This window comes from Gossypium hirsutum, chromosome A03 (genome assembly GCF_007990345.1).
Source record: "Gossypium hirsutum isolate 1008001.06 chromosome A03, Gossypium_hirsutum_v2.1, whole genome shotgun sequence".
NCBI classification, from domain to species: Eukaryota; Viridiplantae; Streptophyta; class Magnoliopsida; order Malvales; family Malvaceae; genus Gossypium; species Gossypium hirsutum.
The window spans coordinates 20,801,353-20,810,061 of NC_053426.1; positions in this window are offsets into that span (position 1 = coordinate 20,801,353).

Genomic DNA, 8,709 nt, shown 5'->3' on the forward strand with positions numbered 1-8,709 from the left:
CCAATCAGGAGTGTTATATTGTTGAAAGGGCTTTGTTCAAGCCTATTGGGAAAAAAATGGTATTATTTCCTGAGGAGTCGACTTATGTTGTCTACACATAATACAACTGTTTCGAAAGAAATAATGTATTTGTTGCACTCTATTATAAAAGGGAAAAGGATTAATGTTGGAAGGATTATTTTTCAAGAAGTACATTGGTGTGCGGAGAAGAATACAAGTACTTTAAACTTTCCCTTACTTATTACTACTCTATGTCGAACTGCCCGAGTCCTTCTCAATGCAGATGAAGATATCACCCCTAACAAGGGTGGGCTAACCAGGACCATCTTTGCCAAGATCTAAGGCATTGATGCTGCCAGGGCAACTTATCATGGCCATGCCACCACTTCCTTTGCTGTGCATACTCCCACAATAGCACCTCCAATTTCTCGTAGCTCCCTTAAACAACAAATAGTGCGTTCCTCAAAGCAGTTAAAGCAAAGAATGTCCCTTTTTGAAACTCAATAGTTTCACCTGGCTGATAAGATGACCCAGGCCCAATAGCAACAAGCTGAATATTAGGCTTATGCGAGGAGTATAGATTTGGCTCTAAGGAAATCCCTGTAAAAGAATTTTACAAAGCCAATGCCAGAATTTCCTATCTTTCCAGCCATCTTCCTCCCATTTGCTGGTGCTGCCAAGGATCCCACTCAAGTTGCTGCTAAAGCACCCACTCAACCTGCTGCTAGGGCACCTACTCAAATTGCTGGGGAAGAGCTTGAAAAGATGACATCCCTAAATGTTGAGAAGGAGGAAGAAAGAGAAAAGGATGATACTACCACCACCAAAGGGAAAATCCCTGTTCCACCTTCATCACCAGGGCCTGTATCTGCATAGGACCATGACATTGATCGTCTGATCGATGAACTACAGAAACTAAAAAGGAAAGGGAATAGATGACCCCTAAAAAGAGGAAGTGGCAGTACAAAGTCAGTGCCCAAAAATCCACTCGTTGGGCAGAATGAAGAATCTATATACTTGTCCAAGCCAACTAAGTATTTTTCTCTCTTTATGTATCTTGCATTTCATTTCTTTTGCTATGGAATTTGTTGTAAAAATTTCTCTTTTGATTGTTCTTTTATATATTTGATTATGCATTGAGGACAATGCATCTCTTAGGTTTAGGGGTTTGTTGTGCATTTAGGTTGCATGTTATATTTAGTATGTATGATCATTTTAGTATAGTCATTTTACTTTAGTTGAATTTTTTTGCCATGACAATGTAACTATTACGTACTATTTGCCTATGAGGAGTACAATCTATACTTAAGATGTTCATGATAAGCTTAGAGTCCTCAATACTCCTAGAACATGTTACAGTGGATTAGGTGAATTTAGCCTAGGATTGGTTGCTTGAAAATTAATTTCTAAAAATGAGATGTTCTATACTTAGTTTTTTCGGGTTGTAGTGAGTCGGGTTGTAGTGAGTCTCTTCTAACGAACTTAGGGACTTTTGATGTAACACCCCTTACCCATATCCTAGGCTGGGATAGGATATGAGGCATTACCAGACTTAAACATATATAATCACATAAAATCAACCATAAAATTTTTTCCATATAAAAAACATTCATACATATGTATAACATCTCTTAAACGGGCTTACGAGGCCCTATATGTAACACCCCGTACCCGAGTCCGTCGCCGGAGTCGGACACGAGAGGTTTGCAGACTTAAATCACTTCTTTGCACAATCCATTTTAAAATTTTTCCAGGCAGTTGGCTAACTGCGTTACTGTCACCTTAAAAATTATATCTTGAGTTTCACAACTCGAAAATAAGTTTCGTAATTTTCCCTGAAACTAGACTCATATGCCCCTCTACATAATTTTTTATAGAATTTTTGGTGGGGCCAATTAGTACAGTTTATTAGTCAAAGTCTCCCATGTTACAGGGAACGACTACACTGACCTTTGCGCATTACGACTTGGATATCTCCCTGCACAGAGCTTCAATACTGATGCCGTTTGTTTCTATAGAAACTAGACTCAGAGAGGAATCTATAATTATATGGCATGACTCCTAATTGTCTCTGGTTAATTTATAATGAATTTCCAAATTCGGAACAGGAAATCCAGAAACCGTTCTGGCCCTGTCTCACGAGAACCTGAATATCTCTTAACATACTGTCCATATGATTGTTTCATTAATTTCCTATGAAAATAGATTCATCAAGGTTCGTTTACATAATTTATTCACTATTTAATTCCATTCCTACTATTTTTAGTGATTTTCCAAATCTACATCACTGCTGCTGTCAGCATCTGCCTTTAAGGTAGACTTTACCTATTTCATAGTTTCCATGATTCAACTAGCCCTTTTAGCATAAATAGCACAAATTATGATAGTGATTAACCATTCCCATGGCCAATCCTTGTTAAGCATATCCACACCTCTCAATAACCATATCCATACCAAATGATGATAACATTATGCTCAAACATATATAAGCCATTTTCGCATGGCTATCCAAAATTATACAAGTCCAAAGGGTCCATGACCCACAACAAAAAGGGTAGTCCTATACATGCCATTTCGAAGTTCAACCAAAATTGTACCAAAAGGGGGCTTTGATAGTGTGGGCGACTTCGACTTCAAAATCCTGAGTCCGATAGCTGAAGAACCAAAATCTATAAAACAGAGAATCAAAGAAACGGAGTAAGCAATTTATGCTTAGTAAGTTTTGAGCAAGGGATTCCAGCACAACAAAAGTATAGCATTCATGTAGCTAAACGGATAATTTCATATGCACAAATTTTCAATATCATACTTACTTCACATTACCAACCCTTTTATTCATACACAAAGATCAACTTAGCCAAAGGCCGGTAGCTCATTTATCAACTGAGCGAATACTTATTTGTAAGGGCTCAACTAATTCAAAGCACATACGAAACATACCTCAATGTTGGGATGTTTCAAGCGTACTAATTGAAATTTTTACAGCAAGATCATTCATTCCCAAATCACATACCTTCGGAATTTAACCGGATATAGCTACTCGTTCAAATGCCTTCGGGACATAGCCCGGATTTAGTAACTCGCACAAATGCCTTTGGGACTTAACCCGGATTTAGTAACTCGCACCAATGCCTTCGGATCTTAGTCCGGATATGGTCACTTAGCACAAAGCCTTCGGGACTTAGCCCGGACATCATTCAAATAACCATGCACATTTAACAATAAATCATGGCACATTCGTATTTCATTTTCGTTTGCAAAACTCGAACACAAGACACTTATCATTCTTGCAATTTCGGCTCAATAGCCACACACAAAGAGCATGATTTTGATTTGCTTAAAACATGATCTAATCAAATCATAATTTAAGCTCTATTACTCAAGAACTTACCTCGGATGTTGTCGAACGATTCCGATAGCTATTCGACTACTTTTTCCTTCCCTTTATCGGAATTAGTTCCCCTTTGCTCTTGACCTTAATTAAACAAATAAATTGATTTAATCATTTGAGCATCGAAAAGAGGAACACAAGGCACTTAGCCCATATTTATACATTAGACATTAAAGTCACATATGTACGGAATCATGAATCAAACTCAACATTTTAGCTAATTTTCCCCCTTGGCCGAATTTTCTAAGCCAAGACAAAAGCATCAATATGCTTGCCTCTAACCGAATACATGCAACACCAATATTCTTCCTATGGCCGAATATGCATGTCTATGTTGAGGCCGATTATATACTTAATACCACACATAAATGGCATACATTTTACTAACTAATGCATTACATATTATAACTCAATACGCATCCATCATTTACTCCATAACTAAACCACCACCATATATAAACATATACCTTGGGATGATATATATATGTACCATACCAATACATCATGTGCAAATATATATATATATGCAAGAGCCGAATCACAAGGCTGATTATAGCCATCTCATATATTTTCATCCCATACCCGAATGCACAAGTACCTTATAATAGCTTCCAACTTAATTCATCGTAAATTTCCCTTTATTATTTTTTTTTCATGGCCGAATGCTCCTTGTACACCATTTACCTTCACAAAGCATGAATTTCATCATCCAACTTACAAGCTTACAATCTCATGAAGTTTAACCTCATAGTACCTATCAAACTCTCACTCATTAGCTTCTATCATAAACCTCCAACAACACCAAATAAACATATACTTCGTGGGTCTATGGTAGAACCAAGAAAGGAACTCATAGATATCAAGATGTAAGCAACTACCATTATTCATCTAAGTTTACCATGAAACACAATCATCACCCTTATTAATCTTTTATAGCCGAAAACCATACTCACCCCCAAAATCAAAATTTCAACATGGTTTACAAAAATCACTTGATAACTCACTCAATAACAACTAAAATTTCAAAAGCTAGTACAAACTTCCTTACCTTAATAGTGACCTAAGATGACCGATTGCTTCACTCCCTTCTTCTTCCTTTCAATTCGGCCAAGAAGAACCAAAGAACACAACTTATTTTTCTTTCTTCCTTAGAACATTCGGCCAAGGGAAATGAAGAAAGATGGACACTTTTTTTTTTGTTTTTTCTTTCTAGTTTCGGCAAAATGGGGGGGAAACAACCACACACTTTTTTTTTGTTTTCATCATATTCCCTTTCATTATTTTATGCCCATGCTCCTTATTTTATCATACTTCCCATGAAACACTAACTCAACATGTTTATGACATGTTCTTGCCCATCACCCTTGGTCTACCATGCTTGTCATGGCCGGCCACTACTAATTAGGGGGAAATTGACATGCAAGTCCCCCTTTTTATTTCATGCACTAATAGATCCTTATGCTTTGACCTATGACATTTCAAAATTTTCTCACATAAGTCCTATTTACTAAAATTCACCTACAATTAAACAAAATTCAAACACGAAATTTTCACACATGCACATGTACATATAATGAGCATCAATTATGACGGTTAATTATTTTTATGACTCGGTTTAACGGTCCCGAAACCACTTCCCGACTAGGGTCAATTTTGGGCTGTCACACTATACACGCATCAAAGATGATTCGAGACTAAATAGGAAACTTTAAAAACTTTTGGGAAAACTTAGAAAATTTCATCATGAAACAGGGTCACACGCCCATGTGGCTTGGGACACGCCCATGTCTTCAGCCCTTGTAACTCTCTATTTATGACGTCATCACCAAATTAGGGTCACATGGCCAAAGCACACGCCCATGTCCTAAGGCCATGTCCCTCACACGGTCGAGACACACGATCGTGTCTCAGCCCGTGTGACCAATTCAAAGTTAAAGTACAAGATACAGCAGACACATGGCCGAACTACACCCCCATGGGGGCAGGCCGTGTGTCACACACTACTTAAACACACGCCCGTGTGTCTACCCGTGTGGACAAATACAAAGCTATTTTCCAAGCCATTTGCCACCCATAGTTATACACATACACTTATACATCTCTATAGAAATTAACATACTTAATTGAGCAATTATATATCCACAATCAAGGCTCAAGCATGGCATCCTCACAACAACACATGCACATGACATTTCTTTTATTCAAGTCCAAACTTACGAAAACACATATAATATATACATAATTGGTTTACCTCCAATTTATCCATTTATATCATGATTATCAACATGCCAACAAATCTAATTTAAATATTCAAGCATTCATGCCTTATAACAAAACCCACATCTTCAAAGCATTGGCACATACATGTATACAAAATTTGATTTACGACCATTTAAGGCATATAAGCAAATTTGCATGGCTACCCACAACATCAATCTATTAACTATTACAAGCCAATATATTTGGATAACTTATAAATACATATTCACAAAGTGAATTAGTCCCTATACATGCCATAAATTTAAGAGGGTTGCATCCATTTTTACCCAACGTGATAACTTGATAGTGTGATGACATCTCTGGCAATCTCCAACCCGAGCTAGCAAAAATTAACCTATAAGAGATGGGAATGGGAAGGGAGCAAGATATAAAGCTTAGTAAGTTCATATGAAAATAATAAGAAATTTTATTAATATGCTTTTACCAAATTCTTACAACATGCTCTCAAGGTATCACAATTATAATTGCATATTAATCCACTATTTGATCAAATTCCAGTCAAGCTGTCTACTCGAGTCATAGACAATAAATTATTTATATATGGAGATATGGAGCTCCAATTTAAGATCTATTAATTTTACCTGAAACTATACTCACATGTCTTCCTACCATAAAAATTTCAGAATTTTTGGTTTATCCAATTAGTATAGTTTATTCTTCAAAATTACCCTTTTTTTTATTGTTTGTCAGTTCTGAACCCTCTTTGATAAAAATTAATTATCTTATCATACGGGATTCGAATGAGGTTTTTGTTTTTTTATTTTGAAAATAGACTCATTAAATAATCTAAGCATATAAATTATAACACATAATTATTTTTTTACAATTTTTGATGATTTTCCCAAATCAGAACAGGGGATGCTGAAAACATTCTAACTCTATCTCATGAAAATTCAAATATTTCATAATCTGATATTCTTTTTCTTATATCGTTTCTTCTATATGAAACTAGGATAAATAAGATTTAATTTCATGTTTTATTCAACCTCTAACTTAATTTATATTATTTTTGGTGCATTTTCAAAGTTGGACTACTGCTACTATCCAAAACTGTTTTAGTATAAAATAATGATAACTAAGTCAATAACACTTTTACCAATTATTCCAACCATCATGGTATAAATACATATCTTACTCATTCGTATCCTTACCAATAATGCATCATAAACTGAATTCACTTCACATGAGATATATGTACATACCTGTACCACTCGTAATACGGTCACATACCTTCTCGTTTTGAACGTACCCGTTGGATCATTCAGAATACCAATGGTTACTTGGAAATCTCATACATATAGTATCGTTTCAATGCCATATCCTCGATATGGTTTTACATGAAATATCTTATCGACGCCATGTCCCTGACATGATCTTATACGAAATCACATACCGGGGCCATATCCTGGATATGGTCTTATACAGAATCTTAATAACCTTATTGTTTTGGCATTTGTACCCTATTCATCTCTAAGATTCATTCGGGATTTCTCATTCATCGGAACTTTGTCATAATCATCATTGATAAATTTCATGGAAACAAATGTACAATTCATGCAATATCGAAATATAAAATACATAACATAAGGTAGTATCATTTACTCATGAACTTACCTCAACACCAAGGTTATCAAAAAGGGACCTAACCATCGATTCTTCGTTTTTCCCCCGTTCTAGGTCGGAACCTCAATTTCCTTGATCTATAATGTCACATTTAGTCTAATTATTAGTCACATTATTCAATATGGTCCAAATATCATATTTTAGCAAAATTATGTTTTTGCCCCTAAACTTTGTCATAATTACACTTTTTCTCCTAGGCTTGTAAAATGAAATGCACTCAATTTCTTTGTTACCCAAGCCTAGCCGAACCATTTTCATAACTATATCTTCTCTAAATTTTCATTAAAACACAGTCTTACTACACATTTTATAACTTTCTCAAAATGATCCTTTTCTACCATTAGACATCAAAACACATGCATGTCATTCATGGGTAAATTTTTAGACATGAGCCCTAGCTTAAAATAATGGTAAAAATAGGTAAATCGAGTTACGGGAACTTCAAAAATGTAAAGAACATTGGAAACGGGGCTAGGGATCAATTACTATTGAGCTTGGAAATTTGAACAAAACCCTAGCCATGGCTTTCATGGGAGTTTCGGCTAGAGCAAGAAGATGGAGGCCAATTTTGGCTATTTTGGGCTTTTAATTCATTTATTTACTAGATTACCTAAATGCCCCTAACTTAAAAATTGTTCATTTCACCTATCTCATGCCCATTTTTGTCCAACAAATGTCCAATGGTCCATTTACTATATAAAAACCTCTAATTTAAAGTCCATAGCAATTTGACACCTTTAACATCTAGAACTCACATTTTGCACATTTTACAATTTAGTCCTTTTGACCAAATTAAGTGCCCAAACGTCAAAATTTTTAAATGAAAATTTCATGAATTCATTCTGTGAAATCGTGGACCATAAAAATACAATAAAAATAGATTTTATTATGTCGGATTTGTGGTCCCAAAACCACTGTTTTGGCTAGGCCCAAAAGTCGGGATGTTACATTTGAAGCCAAAATTCAGTCATTTTGCCTTGGCATTATTAAATAAAGGATAGTGGGCACTCCAACTGTAACACCCCTCATCCGTATTCAACGCTGGAATAGGGTTACGGAGCACTACCGAACTTATAACATAATTAAACATACATTTATCATACATTTTCAAAATTTATGTAATCATCATTCAACATCAATCATATTGTCCCTAATATGAGCCTACGAGGTCCAAAACATGTATTCAAAATGGTTCAAGACTAAACCGATAACTCAGGAAAATTTTAGAAAACTTAGAAAAAATTTTCAAACTACAGGGGACACACGCCCATGTGGCTCGTCCGTGTGTCTCACACGGCCAAAGACATGCCCATGTCACAAGCCATGTGGACATTCGAAATGGGATCACATGGTTGTGTCCCAGCTCGTGTCTGACCCGGTGTAACTCCCTGACTTGGGTCACACGGACAACCACA